General features: G+C 40.2%; 1 protein-coding gene across 7 annotated transcripts in view; it reads left to right on the forward strand.

The window, feature by feature from the left end:
* IQCG (IQ motif containing G) overlaps nt 1-20,974 on the forward strand; it is a 120,331-nt gene that overhangs the window by 41,750 nt on the left and 57,607 nt on the right. The gene's annotated exons all lie outside the window — the stretch shown is intronic.

Below are 20,974 nucleotides of genomic sequence, written 5' to 3' on the forward strand. Positions count from 1 at the left end.
AGGGGTGCCAGAAGGAGAAGAGGAAGAACAAAAAATTGAAAACTTATTTGAACAAATAATGAAGGAGAACTTCCCTCATCTGGCAAAGGAAATAGACTTCCAGGAAGTCCAGGAAGCTCAGAGAGTCCCAAAGAAGCTGGACCCAAGGAGGAACACACCAAGGCACATCATAATTACATTACCTAAGTTTAAACAGAAAGAGAGAATCTTAGAAGCAGCAAGAGAAAAGGAGACAGTTACCTACAAAGGAGTTCCCATAAGACTGTCTGCTGATTTCTCAAAAGAGACCTTACAGGCAAGAAGGGGCTGGCAAGAAGTATTCCAAGTCATGAAAGGCAAGGACCTACATCCAAGATTACTGTATCCAGCAAAGCTTTCATTTAGAATGGAAGGGCAGATAAAGTGCTTCTCAGATAAGGTCAAGTTAAAGGAGTTCATCATCACCAAGCCCTTATTATATGAAATGTTAAAGGGAGTTACCTAAGAAAAAGAAGATCAAAAATATGAACAGTAAAAATGACAGCAAACTCACAGTTATTAACGACCACACCTAAAACAAAAACAAGAGCAAACTAGGCAAACAACTAGAACAGGAACAGAACCATAGAGATGGAGATCACATGGAGGGTTGTCAATAGGGGAATGGGAGGAGGAGATGGGGGGAAAGGTACAGAGAATACTAGCATAGATGATAGGTAGAAAATTAGGGAATTTTGGTGTAGCCATTTTAATATTGAAGATGGAAGAAAATATGCAACATTTTTGTCGTGTTATGCTTTATTATTTCGAGAAAGGTAAAACAACTGAAATGCAAAAAAAGATTTGTGCAGTGTATGGAGAAGGTGCTTTGACTGACTGAACTTGTCAAAAGTGGTCTGAGAAATTTCATGCAGGAGATTTCTCGATGGGTGATGCTCCGCCATTTGGTAGACCAGTTGAAGTTGATAACAATCAAATTGAAACATTAATTGAGAACAATCAATGTTATACCATGTGGGAGATAGCCTACATACTCAAAATATCCAAATCAATAAAGTTACTGTTGAAAATGAAAAATACATCTTTTATTTTATGGGAAAAAAACTCCACACCAACATTTTGGCCAACATATACAAATTAATGAAAAAGGGGCAGACACCTAGTTGGAAAATAAACACGAGGATAAAGAGGCACTTTAAAAAGAGGATATAGTGGGGAGAGGGATCTATAGGAGCTACTATAAAGGACACAAGGACAAAATCAAGGGGGAGGGCAGAGGTGGGGGAGGGAGGTGGGACTGGCTGGGGTGGGGTGGAGGGAAGGGGAGAAAATGCAGACAATTGTAACTGAATAAAAATAAATAAATTCATTAAAAAAAAAAAGAGGATATCCAGCTGGCCATTAAACATATGAAAGTGAGTTCAACTCAACTGTCAAGGAAATGCAAATTGAAACCACCCAGAGACAATTGTCTTCCCATCAGATTAGCTAATTGTATTATATTAGTATTATACTTGGTATTCATTAATTTTTTAAAGATTTTATTTATTTTTAGAGAGAGAGGAAGGAAGGGAGAAAGAGATGGAGAGAAACATCAATGTGTGGTTTCCTCTCACACACCCCCTACTGGGCCCATAACCCAGGCATGGGCTCTGACTGGGAATTGAACCAGTTACATTCAAATTCTCAGACTGGTGCTCAGCCACACCAGCCATTGCAGGTATTAACTTATAATACCAAATACTAACAGTGTAGAGTAATGGGAATTCTAATGCACTAATACTGAGCATTTATATTGGTACCACCACTCAAAAAAGCTTAGCATTGTCAAAGTTAAAATATAGGCATACCCTATGACCCATAAGTTCTACCCAACAGAATCTGTGCATTTGGAATCATGTACAGAAATGACCAATAAAGCATTATTTGTGGTAGTTATAAATATAAACAATCAAATGGTTATAATACATTATATGTTCATTCAGTGGAAAACTAAACTTGAATGAATTATAGGTACTACATCATAAACTTAATGTGCAGCAAAATAGTTGAATGAAAAAGACATACTGTGTGATTCCATTTTTAGGAAGTTCATAAAAACTAAACTAGTGTTTAAGGACAAATGAGTAGATTATGGAACTATAATGAAAATTAACAAAATTAAGAATTGTGGATACTTTTGTGGGAGAATAGTGATTAAGGAAAGATACAATGAGAATTTCATCTCAATTTTGTTTCTTATCCTGGGAGGGTGTTATGTGAGGCTTTCTTTATGATAACTGAGACACACAGTTGTTATTTTGCACTTTTTTTTTTACGTATGTTCTGTATTCAACAGAGAAAAGTAACTACATGTGTGTTTTGTGTTAGGTCATAGTACAGGGGGTTATGGATGCAGAGAGAGAGGAAGGAGCTTTAATAAGGGTAGTGAATCAAGGAAGGACACCCTATAGTAAATATACTTAAGCTGAAACTTAAAGGATGTCTACAAGTTAGCCATGTGAAGAGGAGGAGGAGAATATTTTAAGCAGAAGAAACAGAAAAACATGTGTGAAGACTTTATTATTATGTCGTGTGATAAGTTGACCCTTTTATCATTATAAAATACTCCTTTTTTGTGTGTGGTAATACCATTTGTCTTAAAGTATATTTTCTTGGATCTCTTTCTAGTCATTCACTTTTAACCTATCTGTGTCTTTATATTTTAAGGTAACCTATCTGTGTCTTTATATTTTAAAGTACATGTCTTATTAGGGATAGCATATAGTTGGATCTTGCTTTTATTTCTTTTATGCATTTTGACAATCTCTGCCTTTTTATCAATGTTTAATCATTACATCAGCATAATTATTGATATAGTTGTTAGATTTATGTTTTTATTTTATTGCTTGTTGCCTATTTATCTCCTCAGGTTTTCATCATGTCTAACTTATTTTGCATTATTTGATTTTTTTTAGATTTTTATTTTAATTTACCTATTGGCCTTTCATCTATACCCCTTTTTATTTTTATTTTTTAAAGGTTATTTTATTATTATTGTTTTTAATCCTCACCTGAGGATATGTTTATTAATTTTGAAGAGTAAGGAAGGAGAGGGGTGAGAAAGTGAGATGGTTGTGAGAGAGAAACATCAATCGCTGCCTTATGCACGCAGCCTGACTTGGGATGGAACTGGCAACCTAGGCATGTGCCCTGTCCCGGATTGAACTCGCAATCTTTTGGTGTATGTGAGGATGCTCCAACCAACTGAGCAACCCAGCCAGGGCCCTCTTTGTATTTGTATTTTTATATTTTAAAAATATTTTTTAAATTTCTTTTTAGAGAGAGGGGAAGTAAGGGAGAAAGAGGGGAAGAGAAACACTGATTCGTTGCCTCTTGTATTCACCCTGAACCTAGGTATATACCCTGACAGGGAATTGAACTGGTGACCTTTCAATTTACATGACTATGCCCCACCCACTGAGCTACACCAGTCAGGGTCCACTCTGTGTTTTTAAATAAATGATTGTTCCATCCTGGCCAATGTGGCTCAGTTAGTTGGGGTGTTATCCTGTGCACTACGAGAAGTTCATGGGTTCCATTCCTGGTCAAGGTTGTGGGTTTGTCCCTGGTTGGGTCCCATATGGGAGGCAGTTGATGGATGTTTCTCTCTCTCTCTCCCTCCCTCTCTCTAAAAATTAATAAGTATGTATTAAAAAAATAAATGCTTATTCCAGGGATTTCTTTTCACAATCTATTTAGCATTAATATTGTACCACTTCACATAAAATGTAAAAACCTTGCACACTTAAAGTTCCATTTCTTCCTCTTCCCTCTGCCACTGTCCTTTGTCTTTCATACGTATTACACTTAATGTACATTACAGATACCATAAGACAGAAGTTTTTGCCTTGAACAATTATATGTTTTTAAAAAGTAAGAAAAATGTGTCACATTCTTACTCAGATATAATTTATATTAATCTATGTTTAAGTTCACTGGCTTTTTTTCTATTATTTCCACTTTGCTATTAAGGCTATCTAGTAAATTTTTTTGTCTTAGGTTACTTTTCAGTTTTAGAATTTCCATTTAGTTCTTTTCTTAGAGTTTGTATTTCTCTGCTGCTATTTCCTATCTTTTTATTTATTTTTTATTTTTAAAGTATATTTTATTGATTATGCTATTACACTTTTCCCAGTATTTTCTTCCCTTCATCCCCCTCTGCCCTGCATCCCCCAACACTCAAGGATCCCCCACACACACACTTAGTTCATGTCCATGGGTTATACATATAAGTTCTTTGGCTTCTCTGTTTCCTATACTATTCTTAACCACCCCCATCTATTTTATGCCTACCAATTATGCATCTTATTCCCTGTGCCTTTCTCCCCATTCTTCCACTACCCCTCCCCACTGAACACCCTCCGTGTGATCTCCATTTCTCTGGTTCTGTTCCTGTTCTAGTAGTTTGCTTAGTTTTTGTTTTGGTTTTTCAGGTTCAGTTGTTGATAGTTATGAGTTTGTTGTCATTTTACTGTTCAGAGTTTTTGATCTTCTTCTTTTTCTCAGATAAGTCCCTTTAACATTTCATATAATAAGGGCTTGGTGAGGATGAACTCGTTGAACTTGACCTTATCTGGGAAACACTTTATCTGCCCTCCCATTCTAAATAATAGCTTTGCTAGATTAATCTTGGATGTAGGTCCTTGCCTTTTGTGACTTGGAATACATCTTGCCAGCCCCTTCTTGCCTGTAAGTATTCATTTGAGAAATCAGCTGATAGACTTATGGGCACTCTTTTGTAGGTAGCTCTCTCCTTTTCTCTTGCTGCTTTATCTTTAATCTTGGGCAACTTAAGTATGATGTGCCTTAATGTGTTCCTCCTTGGGTCCCATTTCTTTGGACTCTCTGAGCTTCCAAAACTTCCTGGAAGTCTATTTCCTTCATCAGATTGGGCAAGTTTTCCTTCATTATTTTTTCAAATGAGTTTTCGATTTCTTGCTCTTGTTCTTCTCCTTCTGGCACCCCTATGATTCAGATGTTAGCTGTTTAAAGTTGTCCCAGAGGTTCCTAAGCCTCTCCTCATTTTTTTTGAATTATTGTTTCTTCATTCTGTTCCAGTTGGATGTTTATTTCTTCCTTTTGTTCCAAATTGTTGATTTAAGTCCCACTTCCCTTCCCTTCACTGTTGGTTTCCTGGATATTTTATTTTACTTCACTTTGTATAGCCTTCATTTCTTCCTTCATTTTGTGACTGAGCTCAATCAGGTCTGTGAGCATCCTGGTTACCAGTGTTTTGAACTCTGTATCAGATAGGTTGTCTATCTCCTTGTCGCTTAGCTCTTTTCCTGGAGTTTTGTTTTTTCATTTGGGCCCTGTTCTTTGTCTCAGTGCACCTGTTAAGTTGTAAGGGGATGGAGCCTTAGGTATGTGCCAGGGTGGGCAACCCTCTTCACTGTGCTGTAGTGCTGTCCGTGGGGGAGGTGTCTGAGAGGGAACAATGTTGCTGGCTTGCTCTTCTCTAGCACCATTTTCTAAGGAACTCTCCTGTGAGACTGAGAGTTTCTCCACCATTGCAATCCCTGTGGTATTTTACAGCTAGTTTTGAGTCTTTAATTTCCCATTCAGCCAGCCCCGCCTTGCTTGCATGGGTCAGCTGCCTTGCTGGGCATCCTGTCCGCTTGGCTGCCAGTCTCTGGTCTCCACCCCTTCTACTGGTCTCGGTGAATGTTTCTCTAAATCCTTGGTTGTCAGAGTTCCATGCAGTTTGATCTTCTGGCACTTCTGGTGGTTTATTGATTTTAAATTGGTTGTTATCCTTCTTTTGGTCGTGCGAAGAAACGAAGCATTTCTACCTATGCATCCATCTTTGCTGGAACTCATTTTACTTTTTTTAAAAAGTATATTTTATTGATTATGTTGTTACAGTTTTCCCAGTTTTCCCCCTTTGTACCCCCTCCGCCCTGCACCCCCCAAACCTCCAGCACTCCCCCCTTAGTTCATATCCATGGGTTTTACATATAAGTTCTTTAAGTTCTCTGTTTCCTATACCATTTTTTATCTCTCCCTGTCTAGTTTATGCCTACCAATTATGCTTTTTCTTCCTTGTACCATTTTCCCCCTATTCCTCCCTTCCTCCTCCCCAGTGAAATCTCTCCATGTGATCTCCATTTCTCTGATTCTGTTACGGTCCTAGAGGTTTGCTTAGTTTTTGTTTTCATTGTTTGTCTTTTCTTTTAGGTTCATTTGTTGATAGATGTGAGTTTGTTGTCATTTTACTGTTCATAGTTAGATCTTCTTTTTCTTAGATAAGTCCCTTTAACATTTCATATAATAAGGACTTGGTGATGATGAACTCCTTTAACTTGACCTTATCTGAGAAGCACTTTATCTGCCCTCCTGTTCTAAGTGAAAGCTTTGCTGGATAGATTAATCTTGGATGTAGGTCCTTGTCTTTTATGACTTCAAAGACTTTTTTCCAGCCCCTTCTCGCCTGCTAGGTTTCTTTTGAGAAATCAGCTGATAGTCTTATGGGCATTCCTTTGTAGGTAACTGTCTCCTTTTCTCTTGCTGCTTTTAGGATTCTCTTTATCTTTAATCTTGGGTAACTTAATGATGATGTGCCTCGGTGTGTTCCTCTTTGGGTCCACCTTCTTTGGGACTCTCTGGGCTTCCTGGACTTCCTGAAAGTCTATTTCCTTCACCAGATTGGGGAAGTTCTCCTTCATTATTTGTTCAAATAAGTTTCAATTCTTCCTGTTTTTCTTCTCCTTCTGGCACCCCTATAATTCAGATATTGGAATGTTTCAGGTTGTCCCAGAGGTTTGTAAGTCTCTCTGCACGTTTTTGAATTCTTGTTTCTTCATTCTGTTCCAGTTGGACGTTTATGTTCCCCTTTTATTCCAAATGGTTGCTTTGAGTCCTGGTTTCCTTCCTGTCACTGTTGGTTCCCTGAATATTTTGCTGTATTTCATTTTGGGTATCTTTCATTTTTCCACCAAGTTCAATCAGTTATGTGAGCATTTTGATTACTGGGGCTTTAAATTCTTCATCAGATAGGTTGGCTATCCCCTATTGCTTAGCTCTCTTTCTGGAGTTTTGCTCTGTTCTTTCACTTTTGCCATATTTCCTTGTCTTGGCGAACCTGATAAGTTGTAAGAGGGAGGGGCCTTAGGTACTCACCAGGGCAGAGCAACCCTCCTTACTGCCCTGCTGTGCTGCCTGTGGGGGAGGGGCCAGAGAGGGAGCAGTGCAGCTCACCTGCTCTTCTCTAGCACACTTTCCAAAGAACTCTCATGTGAATCTGGGGGTTTCTCGCACTGCAGCAACCGCCGTAGTCCACAGTCAACTCTGAGTCTCAGTTTCCCCTTCAGCCAGCCCTGCTCACGTGGTCCGCCACCTTGTCCCCGGTTCTTACCAGTTTGGTTGTTCTGGTTGACTGTTTCTTTAATTCTTTGGTTGTCGGAGTTCCATGCAGTTTCATTTTCTGGTACTTCTGGTTGTTTATTGATTTTAGATTGGTTGTTAATCCTCCTTTTGGTTGTGCGAGGAAGTGAAGGATTTCTACCTACGCCTCCCATCTTGGCTGGAACTTCTTTTTACTTTTTATTTATTATTAGCATATTGCTCTTGAATTTATTGAGCTTTGTCTAAACTCTTTGGCTGCTAATTTCAACATACGGGCATTTAAAAAAAATTCTCACCCAAGGACACACTGATTTCAGAGAGAGGGAAAAGGGAGGGAGGGAGAAAAGGAAAGAAACATCCATGTTATAGAGAAACATTGATTGGGTGGCTCCCTCTCTCACCTGACTGAGGACTGAGCACGCAACTCAGGCATGTTCCCTGACCAGCAGTCAAACCAGTGACCCTTTGCTTTGCAGAATGATATTCCAACCAACTGAGCCACACTGGTCAGGGCTGGGCATTTTGTTTTATTTCCCAAAGTATATTGACATTTTTGTTTTAATAGTCAGTTGATTTGGTTAAATTCAAACTAAAAACTTTCCTTAATCACTTTTTAATTGTTGTTTGAAAACAGTTGTCTCCATTTTCCCACCACCATTTTCTCCTGCCCCACCCAGGCCCACCTCCCACCCTCAATGCTACTTGCCTTTGGCTTTGTCTGTGGGTGCTTTATACATGTTTCTTGATGACTCTTCTCCTTCTTTACCCCATTATATTCCTCCCTACTCCCCTCTGGTTACTGTCAGTTTGTTTTTTATTTCAATGTCTCTGGTTATATTTGGCTTGCTTGTTTATTTTGTTGATTAGGTTCCATTTATAGATGATATTATATGGCATATGTATTTCACTGTCTTCACGTAGTGTAATGCTGTCTATTTTCATCCATGCTGTTGCAAAGGGTAGGAGCTCCTTCTTTCTTTCTGCTGCATAGTATTACATCGTGTAAATGTACCATAGTTTTTTGATCCACTCATTTATTAATGGGCACCTAGGTTGCTTCCAGCAATTGGCTGTTGTAAATTGTGCTGCTATGAACATTGGGGTGCATGGGTTCTTTTGAATTGGTATTTCAGGATTCCTAGGGTATAATCCCAGCAGTAGAGTTGTTGAGTCAAAAGACAGTTTCATTGTTAGTTTTTTAAGCAAATTCCATAATGTTTTCCACAGTAGCTGTACCAGTCTGCATTCCCACCAACATTGTACTAGGTTTCCCTTTTCTCCACAGCTTCTCTAGTGCTTATTGTTCATTGATTTGTTTATGATGGCCATTCTGACCAATGTTAAGTGTTATCTCATTGCAGTTTTAATTTGCATCTCTCTGATAGCTAGCAATACTGAGCATCTTTTCATGTCTCTAGACCCTTTGGATGTCCTCCTTGGAGAAGTGTCTGTTCAGGTCTTTTGCCCATTTTTTAATTGGATTGTATGTCTTCCTGGAGTGGAGTTGTTTGAGTTCTTTGTATATTTTGGATATTGAACCCTTGTCTGAGATATCATTGGCAAATATATTTTCCCGTACAGTTAGTTCCCTTTTCATTTTGCTGATGTTTCCTTCAGCCGTGAAGAAGCCTTTTATTTTGATGAAGTCCCATTTGTTTATTCTTCCCTTTATGTCCCTTGCTGTAGGGGACATATTGGTGAAAATATTGCTGCATGGAATATATGAGATTTTAAAACTAAAACCTTTTTAAAAAAGATTTTATTTACTTATTTTTAGAGAGGGGAAGGGAGGGAGGAAGAGAGGGAGGGAAACATTGATGTGTAAGAGAAACATCTATAGGCTGCCTCTTGCATACCCCGAACTGGGGACCTGGCCCGCAATCCAGGCATGTGCCTTGACCAGGAACAGAACCGGTGACCCCTGGCTTTGCTTTGTGAGATGACGCCCAATCCACTGAACCAAACCAGTCAGGGCTCAAGCTAAAAACTCTTACAGTGGGTAGTAACTCAAATGTCAGTTCAGTTTGTTTCATATCAGAATTGCCTGCATTATTCCTAGCACCTGTATGGTTCAGAAGTCAGCCAAAGTTTTGGATACAGTTTATACACGGAGTTTGATGTTTTCTTTCTTTTTTTCAGGCTTATTTAAAATGATGTGGCTATAGTTATCCCAAAATTTGTTTTTTGGTTCTTTGTTCTAAAAACAGTATGGGGTTTTGAGTCAGAATACAAACTCTTCCCCTTTGATGCTTATAGTGCCCTACTTGAGGTCTACTGCTAGATGAAGAGCATTTTGTGTTTCCTCCTTAGCAGGGGATGATCATGGATATTTCTTCCTTAGAATTGGGTTCACGTGAATATCTAGGATGTGGGTGGTTGTAAGCCAACTGCAGTTGTTAATTCCTCAGGCTTTTGTTCTTCATTCAGCAACCCCATTGCCATCCTTGGTCATTGACTGTACTTTGGAAAGCTTAGTACTATCCTGAAAGCTTTGCATGATACCTTAAAATAGGCCTGAATTACTCCACCCTCTAAGCCATACTTCGTTTTTTCTCTGGCCACCCTATTACTACTATGCATGTTACCTGGCTCTTTTCTTCACTCTGGCTCCTCAGGTCTTTGCAGTCTTTGATGACTCTAATTTCTTTTGGGCGAGCCAGGTAGACAGACAGAACCAAAAAGAATGGACTCAGATGACCATGATGATCTCTACAGTCCAAAATGGATTTAAGAATTAAATGAAGGTATAGAAAGTGTGTTTGTTAAATTTGCAAGCAACTCGATCAGTTATTCAAGATGGCGGCGAGATAGGTGGGAGCAGAGTCCACTTCGCCTCAGCACCAGTGAAACACCTAGCTGATCTGAGGAACAGAGCGAACAGCCAATGGTATTCCAGCATATATGAAGATCAGAGACCAAAGATAGAGGACATTGAAAGATCTGACGGTAAGAAGAGTGCTTAAGGACAATAAGGTCCCTGGAACCAGCGCATGGACCAGGGTGGCTGAAGCCCCTGGCCGGGTGCAGGGTCTGCTGCAGGATTCGTGGGAGAGAGCCAGGCTGGGCTGTGTGAGGGGCCAGGTGCTTGTTTGGACCAGGGGGGCTTGAATAGGAAGAATTTCTCAAAAAGAAAAAAAAGAGAAAATAGAGGCACTCAGCAGCTAGATAGAGAACTCTCCGCAGCAGCTGCGGCCTCTGGCACCCCTCCCCCCTCAGCCCCTGGACTGTGAACACCGGAAAAGCAGCCCCAGCGCTCACCTGAGGCCCAGCTGGCGCACACCCAGATCAGCAGACTGGACACCCACAACTGAAACTCGGGGTGAGTGCGCGCCCTGATAAGCGGCCCGGCTGCCTGGGCGCCAGACCCAAAGTGCCCCAGTGGGCGTGTACCCCAATCAGTGACCTGGGGCCCACACCTGAAACCCTGGGTGGGCACACGCCCTGATAAGCGGCCTGGCTGCCTGGGCACACAGACACAAAGCACCTGGGTTGGCACGCACACCTGAAACCCGGATAGGCGCCCACACCTGAAACCTTGGGTGGGTGCGCAACCGGATCAGTGGCTGGCTGCCCCTGCGCACAGACCCAAAGCAGCGGATCAGCAGCGCAACTCAGGCCCAAAGCCGCCATTGACCTCACAACGTGATCAACACCCTGGCTGCCTGCGTGTGACCACACCTAAAAGCACCGGTTCTGAAAAACTCCTACCTAGCCTCTGCGCACAGAGCCCTGCAGGGCCTACTGGCTCTCTAGGAGGAAGGCAGAAAGCCCAGCAGAGGAGAGCTACAGGGCTAGGGGAGACTGCATTCCCTGGAAAGACTCAACCCAGTAAGGGGCTGAACTACCCTGTAGGAGCATGGAGAGCCCCTAGCATCTAAGACAGCAAAGAGCAAGAAAGTGGAGTGTGAGTTGCCCCTAATTGGTGCAACTCAAAGACAGCACAACTGGTGAACTAAAGGCCTAGTGGGGAGCAGAAGGACCCTCAGGAACTGGACTGGAGGCTGAACAACAGTGAAGAGTGTGGTTCAGGAAGGAAGAAAAGTGAAACCAATCCCTCCAACCACCCCTCCCGTTTCACAGACAGGAAGACCAGCAGAACTAACCTGACCGGTTTAAAGCCAGCAGAAGACTTTTTTTTTTCCTCCTTTCCTCCTAAATTCCTTCTTCCTTTCTGTCCTTCTTTCTTTTTTTATTCCTTCCTCTGTCCTTTACCTTTTTTATCCCTTCTTCCTGCCTTCTTTTATTTATTTTCTTGTTTTAATTTTTGTTAAAATCCCTTCTTATGTTTCCTCCAATCTTTTTATTCCTTCTTCCTTTCCTTTTCTATTCCCTTTTTTCCCCCCTTCCCTTCTCCTTTTTTTTCTTTTTTCCCCTTCTTTCTCTTTTTCCCACAGGTGAGACAATAAAACCTGGAGCTCTGAAAAGACTAGAGTTAGACCGTGTTAGACCCATAAACGTCAGCTCAAGACCAGTGAACACAGGAGATTAAGGAGACAGCACCACTGAATCCCATTGGCATTCTACCAAGAAGTTCATACCATAAACCCAGGGAGTCAGAACAGATCAATTTAAGAAGCAGAGGCTAACAAGAAGAGTCTCACAAACAATGGGAAGACAAAGAAACAATCCGCAAATGAAAGGAGGAAGCCTCAGAAAGAATGCTAACTGAAAAAGAGGCAAGTCAACTATCAGATACTGAGTTCAAAGCAGTGGTTATCAGGAAGCTCACTGAGCTCACAGAGAACTACCAGAAACTGCAGGGAAACTACAATGAACTCACTGCAAACTATATCAACATGAAAAAGGAAATAGAAACTATCAACAAGAGCCAAGAGGAAATGAAGAATACAATTTCTGAATTGAAGAATACAGTAGAAGGAATGAAAAGCAGACTTGATGAAGCAGAGGATCGGATCAGTGAGCTGGAGGACAAAGTAGAAAAAATACCCAGAAAGAGCAAGAAAAGGAAAAGAGGCTCAGAAAGAATGAAGAGGAGTTAAGGGAAATGCAGGACAACATGAAACGTAATAATATCTGTATAATAGAAATACCAGAAGGAGAAGAAGAGCAAGGGATAGAAAACCTGTTTGAAAAAGTAGTGATGAAAAATTTCCCTAATCTGACGAGAGAAAAAAAGTCACCCAAATTCAGGAAACACAGAGAGTCCCAAACAAGAGGAACCCAAAGAGGCCCACTGCAAGACACATCATAGTTAAAATGGCAAAATTCCAAGACAAAGAGAGGATCTTAAAGGCAGCAAGGGAGAAACAGGAAGTAACATACAAGGGAGCCCCAATAAGGTTAGCAACTGACTTCTCAATGGAAACGCTCCAAGCCAGAAGAGAATGGCAAAAAATATTCCAAGTAATGAGAACCAGAGGCCTGCAACCACGACTACTTTACCCAGCAAGGCTCTCAATCAAGATAGAAGGCCAAATAAAGAGTTTCCCAGACAAAAGAACTCTAAAAGAATACACCTCCACCAAACCAGCTCTGCAAGAGATGCTAAACTGACTGCTTTAAGGAAAGGAAGGAAAAGAGAAAGAGAGAGGAACACAGGTAGGAAAATATGGCAATGAATAACTACCTATCGATAATAACCTTACATGTAAATGGATTAAATGCTCCAATCAAAAGACATAGAATAGCTGAATGGATAAGAAAACATGACCCACACATATGCTGCCTACAAGAGACCCATCTCAGGACAAAAGACCTACACAGACTGAAAGTGAAGGGCTGGAAACAAATTTTCCAAGCAAACAGACAGGAAAAAAAAGCAGGGGTAGCAATACTCATATCAGACAAAATAGACTTCCAAAGAAGGGCCATAAAGAGAGACCCAGAAGGTCACTTCATAATACTCAAAGGAAGAATCCACCAAGAAGACATAAGCATTATAAATATATATGCACCCAACATAGGAGCACCCAAATACATAAAGAAAATCTTGGAGGACTTCAAGAAAGATATTGACAGCAACACAATTACAGTAGGGGACTTTAACACCCCACTGTCAAAAATGGACAGGTCTTCCAAACAAAATATCAACAAGGATATTGTGTCACTGAACAATACCCTAGATGAAATGGACTTAACTGATATATATAGAGAGAGCTTTACATCCCAAAGAAGCAAAATACAGATTCTTTTCAAGTGTACATGGAATATTTTCAAAGATAGACCACATGATAGGACACAAAGCAAGCCTCAACAAGTTCAAGAAAATTGAAATCATATCAAGCATTTTCTTTGACCACAAGGGACTGAAACTAGAAACCAACCCAAAAGGAAAAAACCCCAAACACTCAAAATCATGGAGACTGAATAGCATGCTATTAAACTATGAATGGGTCGAGAACGAGATTAGGGAAGAAATCAAAACGTTTCTGGAAACGAATGAAAATGAACTCACAACAACCCAAAACCTATGGGACACAGCAAAGGCAGTCCGGGGAGGGAAGTTCATAGCAATACATGCCTACCTTAAAAAGATAGAAACATTTCAAACAAACAACCTAACCCTATGCCTACAAGAACTCGAGGAACAACAACAAAGACAGCCCAGAGCTAGCAGAAGGAAGGAAAAAACCAAGATCAGACCAGAGTTAAATGACATAGAGATAAAAGCACAATTCTAAGGATCAGTGAATCCAGGAGCTGGTGCTTTGAAAAGATAAACAAAATCGACAAGCCTTTAAGTAGGCTCATCAAGAAAAAAAGAGAGAGCATCCAAATAAACACAATTAGAAATGACAGAGGAGAGATTACAACTGATACCACAGAAATACAAATGATTATAAGAAATTACCACAAAGAACTGTATGCCAAGAAATTTGAAAGCCTAGGTGAAATGGACACATTTCTAGAAAAATATAATCTTCCAAAACTCAATGAAGAAGAAGCAGAAAACCTGAACAGACCAATAACAGCAGACGAAATTGAAGCAGTCATCAAAAAACTCCCAACACACAAAAGCCCTGGACCAGATTGTTTCACAGGACAATTCTACAGAGCCTTTAAGGAAGAGCTAACCCCGTATCCTTCACAGACTATTCAAAAAAATCCAAACTGATGGAAGACTCCCAAACTCTTTTTATGAAGGCAGCATTATCCTAATCCCCAAACCAGATAAAGACACAACGAAGAAAGAAAACTTCAGGCCAATATCGCTGATGAACATAGACGCTAAAATTCTCAACAAAATATTGGCAAACCGCATCCAGCAATACATTAAAAAGATCATCCACCATGACCAAGTGGGATTCATCCCAGGGATGCAAGGATGGTACAATATTCGCAAATCTATAAACATAATACATCACATAAGAGCAAAGACAAAAATCACATGATCATATCAATAGCTGCAGAAAAAGCTTTTGATAAGATACAGCACCCATTTCTGATAAAAACACTCAGCAAAGTGGAAATAGAGGGAGCATTCCTCAACACAATAAAGGCCGTATATGAGAGACCTACAGCCAACATCATACTCAATGGACAAAAAATTACAGCTTTCCCACTAAGATCAGCAACAAGAAAAGGATGCCCTCTCTCACCACTCCTATTCAACATGGTATTGGAAGTCCTAGCCACAGCAATCAGACAAGAAAAAGCAATAAAAGGCAATCAAATTGGAAAGGAGGAAATGAAACTGTCACTGTTTGCAGATGACATGGTAGTGTACATGGAAAATCCTATAGACTCCACCAAAAAACTACTTGACCTAATCAATGAATTTGGCAAAACAGCAGGAAGACAAAGTCAATACTCAGAAATCAAAGGCATTCCTGTATACCAACAACGAAACTGCAGAAACAGAAATCAGGAAAAAAAATCCCATTTGATATAGCAACAAGAAAAATAAAGTATCTAGGAATAAACCTAACCAAGGAGGTAAAAGACCTGTACTCAGAAAACTACACAACACTGAAGAAAGAAGTTAAGGAAGACACAAACAAAGGAAGCATGTACCATGCTCATGGATTGGAAGAATTAACGTTATCAAATGACCATATTACCCAAAGCAATTTATAGATTCAATGCAATCCCTATTAGAGTACCCATGACATATTTCCCAGATATAGAACAAACATTTCAGAAATTTATATGGAACAATAAACGACCCCGAATAGCTGCAGCAATTTTGAGAAAGAAGAACAAAGCAGGAGGAATCACAATACCCGATATCAAACTGTATTACAAGGTCACTGTAATCAAAATAGCCTGGTACTGGCATAAAAACAGGCACATAGACCAATGGAACAGAACATAGAGCCCAGAAATAAACTCAAGTCTTTATGGCCAATTAATATTTGACAAAGGAGGCAGAAGCATAAAATGGAGCAAAAACAGCCTATTCAACAGATGGTGTTGGGAGATCTGGACAGCTACATGAAAAAAAAATGAAACTCGATCACCAACTTACGCCATTCACAAAAATAAATTCAAGGTGGATAAAAGACTTAAATATAAGTCATAACACCATAAAAGTCCTTGAGGAAAACATTGGCAGGAAAATCTCAGACATTCCATGCAGCAACATCCTCACAGACACGTCCCCTAAAGTAAGGGACATAAAGGAAAGAATAAACAAATGGGACCTCATTAAAATAAAAAGCTTCTGCATGGCTAAAGAAAACAGCACTAAAATACAAAGAGAACCAACAGTATGGGAAAACATATTTGCCAATGATACCTCAGACAAGGGCCTCATCTCCAAAATATATAAAGAACTTACACGACTGCACTCCAGGAAGACAAACAACTCATAAAAAAATGGGCAAAGGACTTGAAAAGATACTTCTCCAAGGAAGACATACAGAGGGCCCAGAGAAATATGAAAAGATGCTCAGCATCACTAGCCATCAGAGAGATGCAAATTAAACCCACAATGAGGTACCATCTCACACCGGTTAGAGTGGCCAACATAAACAAATCGACAAACAAATGTTGGAGAGGATGCGGAGAAAAGGGAACCCTAGTACACTGTTGGTGGGAATGCAGACTGGTGAGGCCACTGTGGAAAACAGTATGGAATTTCCTCAGGAAACTAAAAATGGAACTGCCCTTTGACCTAGCAATTCCGCTGCTGGGATTATACCCTAAGAAGCCTGAAACACCAATACAAAAGAACCTATGCACCCCAATGTTCATAGTAGCACAATTTACAATAGCCAAGTACTGGAAGCAACCTAAGTGCCCATCAGCAAATGAGTGGATCCAACAACTATGGTGTATTTACACAATGGAATTCTATGCAGCAGAGAGAAAGAGGGAGCCTATACCCTTTGCAACAGCATGGATGGAACTGGAGAGCATTATGCTAAGTGAAATAAGCCAGGCGGTGAGGGACAAATACCATATGATCTCACCTTTAACTGGAACATAATCAACAAAAGAAAAAAGCAAACAAAATATAACCAGAGACATTGAAGTTAAGAACACTCTAACAATAGCCAGGGGGGAGGGGACAGTGAGGAGAGAGGATTACAGGAACTACTTTAAAGGATACATGCACCAAATCAAGGGGGAGGGTGGAGGTGGGGGAGGGAGGGTGGTCCGGCTGGGGTGGGGTGGAGGGATGGGGAGAAAAGGCATACAACTGTAATTGAATAACAATAAAAATTAAAAAAGAATTGCAAGCAACTCAAAGCTGGTATGTGATAAATAATGGATATTGGAATTCAAAACTGTATTGATTGTTAAAACTTTGAAGTGGCTCCAAAAAGAAGCAAAGGTGAAACTAAGGTTTCTAGGAGAACCTTGTAAGTTAGGAATTCTGAAGACCTGATTTGCCTTCAGCAGTTTCATTAGGGGTTTAGCCAGATTCTAACGTACCTGAGTTTAGACCTAGCTCTACCACTGGTTGTTACAGCAGCAGCATTTTTAAAAGGTGTGTGCTTTCCCGTCTTCTTGAAACCTCCAGAGTTTCCCGTTCATAGTGCTTTCTTTTTCTAATGGCTTGTCATCAGTCTTAACAATATGACAGCATATTACCATACATTTGAAAGCATTTGGAGTACTTTGTTTTGATTGCTGAAATTTGTGTAGTGTTGACATAACGGGAAAAAAATACCGTATTTTTCAGACTATAAGATGCACCGGACCATAAGACTCACCTAGGTTTTAGAGGAGGAAAATAGGAAAAAAATTTTTGAAGCAAAAAAATGTGGTAAAATATTTAATAACATCCTTTAAAGCAGAAATCCTTTCCCGCTTTGACATCTTTCCACAACTACAGTAGATTCAGCAGGAGACTACAGTACACTGTCGTCTCTTTCTACAACAAAATACAGTAATGACAGAACTATCAGCACTGTGTCCTTCATAGTCACGGGGCGCTGTAGCTGAGAACATCAGTGGATGACGCACTGTTATGGGGAGATCTGCTGCTGGAGAGCCACAGCTTGTGTAACACTCTTGTATGGGGACAGCAGTTTTGCACAACCTGTGTGGCTCTGCAGCTGTTGCTAAATTATAGCTCCCATCATCCCAACCTGTCCAAGCATGATGGGAGTTATTTTGCAACAGCTGCAGGGCCACATTGACAGGTGACCCTGCAGTGGAATTTACCTATGCTAATGTTAATGGAGGCACACCAGTCACGTAATGGAGGCTCGTTCAGGTGCCGCAGGCTTTCTTCTCCTAACATGCTTGCACTGCCTGTACCTTCCTCCCCAGCACTATAATATGCCGCAGCGGGGACTCCAGTCCTGTCTCCCTTGCTTCGCACCTCCAAGACACCCCCTCCTCCCAGTGCAGAGCCCACAGCATCGTCCCACTCCTGCTGCTGCCAGCTTCCTGCAGCAGTGACCCTGCTCTTGTCTCCTGTGACCCCTCTCCACTGCCGCCCCCACCCCCCCACCCCCACAAGTCAGGTAAGCTACATTCGGACTATAAGACGCACACCCATTTTCCTCCCAAATTTGGGGAAAAAGTATCTTATAGTTTGAAAAATACGGTACTCCCCTGCCCTCTGTTGGGATTAGATGGCAGCTATAAGAATGTGTACAGTTTCAGGCATCACATTTCAAAAGGAGTTTACTCAGAAAAGATCAGCCAACAGAATAAGATGTGTGGAAACTTTATTACAAACGGAAAGAAAAGAGGAATTGGCACTATTGGAAAGAGAATAATTCAAAAGGAAATAAAAATGGTGGGTGGAACTGGAGCCTGAAACTTTAGAAGTTTGGTCTTGATTACGTTTAATCTGTATCAGAATGGGAGACTCTTGTTTAGTTCAGACTTTATTCATACATTCTTACAGAATCAGCCAGTATTCTTAGTGACATAGACAAATAAAAATGTTAATTTAATACAGAACTGTGTTTTTTCCTGTGACTGTTACCACTTTAATTGACCACATTCCCATTCTCCTTTTTCTATCCAACCAAAGAGGGCAAGACAAGTTCCAAATTCTCCAGAGAGTAATTTCCAAAACTTCCAGGAACCAGTACTCTTGTCCTACTTTGTGTTCAATTTTGAAAACAGACACTACCATTAAAATCCTTTGGTTCACAATAATGTGGCAGCTATCAGAGCCTTATTAACTTAATTGGTTGACTGCTAAATCAATCATGCCTCTTTGAATTCAAGTAACAATTCCAGAAGTCCATATCTGAAGGCAGTTTTGGGATCTGGAAGTAAAGTTTGGTCTGCTACAAAAACCCACAAGTATGCTGCACAGTCCACAGACCTTGCTCATGGGGAAAGCCCCAGACACTATGGACAACTGGGGTTATGATAGTGGCTGGTGGTGAAAGCAAATCTTTTCATAGTGAAAATCTTAAAAGGAATGCATACAAGTCAAGACACTTGGCCTGTATGTACCCCACTGCTTCTCTTTTGTGCACACTGGGAAGATGAAGAAATAGAATTATATTTCAGTTCATTTATTTGTCTGCCTTGATTATGATTTTACCATCACTAGCCTGTCAGTATTTTATATCCTCTTCCGTTTCCACACTGTTGCCATTGAAGGCCATAAATCTGTGTATAACAGAAATATAGAGAGGAACTCAGGGTAATCAGAGGCCTATGGTAATAACATGAAAACCAGATGCCTTTGACTTGGGACAGTGTAATTGTAGACCAGTGTTGTATGGCCTTGTTAACAGTTACATAATGTAATGCCTTCTGTTTGCCATAGACAGAAACTCCTAGAGTTTTAACTCTGTATTTCTGATCTTCATATTATTATTCTGAAAGACTTAGTATTCAATTTGATTTAAAAAAAACCCAACCTGACCAGAACATTCTCTTGGGTTTTTGAAAGTGTATTTTTGTGTGGACAGTATTAAATGAATACCTAACTGTTTAACACTATTAGGTTCTGATAAAACAAAACAAAACAAAACAAAAAAACCCCACAACAACTACAATTATCTATGTGGGCTGAGGTTTCCTGGAAAAAGGTTTTATGGATTTAAGTGATATATAAGCTGGACCTTGAAGAAAGTATAAATGACTAAATAGGTAAAACAGTTACAGTTGATGAAGAAATGAAAGCATCACATTTCACCTTAACTCAGGTCTTGTAGAGATTCAGACTTTATCATTGACTGCCATACCAGTTGGAACTAGAAGAGAGGAGAGAAGAGAAATGGAGGAAAGGGAAAGTGGAAGGGAAGGAAAAAAAGTGAGCCAAAAAAAGTCATGTCTTGACATTGATTTAATGAGTGTCTATTGAGTATCTAAGTTGTGCCAGGCACTGGCAGGATTTTACAGATGAGAAAATAGTCTTGGAGAGGTTAGGTAACTTGTCCACAATCCTACGATGTGTAAAAGCCAATGAAATCCTATAACATGTATTATCAACTGGGCTTGTAGCGTGTCCTCTGCCAGAGATACTTATCTCTTTGGAATGGATGTAATACAGTTGGAATAAGTACTATACAATCGGAATGATTCCATAGGGTTACACCAAGAAGTTAGACAAAATGACTTGAAGAATTCATTTCCGACTAATTTTAGGGGTCTATGATTCTTTAAAGTGGGGTTGTCTTTTCACTGTGGATTATCATAACCAATTTCTGCTTTGTTTTGTCTAATACTCACTTAGAACCAATTCTGCCCAGTTTACATTATAAGTTAAAGTTGGTTGATACTTGAATAAACATAGACCAGTGATTGGAGCCATGCATTTTTGTTATTAGTTGTGTTTGCTTGTTGTGCTGTCAGCTAATTCCTTGAAATTACTCATTCTTTGATTATTTTGAAACAGTCAGATGTTACTGCCGTGACTAAAACTCTTTCAAGGCTTCCAGGGGCACTTGGAATACAATTCAACCTTCTTTTTTGTTTGTTTGTTTAAACAAGTGAGGCCTCTCATGTGCCTATTTTTTTTTAAAGATTTTATTTATTTTATTTTATTATTTTATTTTTTTTAGAGAGAGAGGAGAAGGGAAGGAGAGAAACATCAATGTGTGGTTGCCTCTCACGTGCCTGGCACTGGGGACCTGGCCTGCCACCCACACATGTGCCCTGACTGGGAATCAAACCAGCGACCCTTTGCTTTGCAGGCAGGTGCTCAGTCCACTGAGCCACACCAGCCAGGGAAATTCAAACTTCTTAATAGTGCCTCCGAGGTTCTGCATGTTTTTTTCTC

Source organism: Desmodus rotundus, chromosome 2, assembly GCF_022682495.2.
Source record: "Desmodus rotundus isolate HL8 chromosome 2, HLdesRot8A.1, whole genome shotgun sequence".
NCBI lineage: Eukaryota > Metazoa > Chordata > Mammalia > Chiroptera > Phyllostomidae > Desmodus > Desmodus rotundus.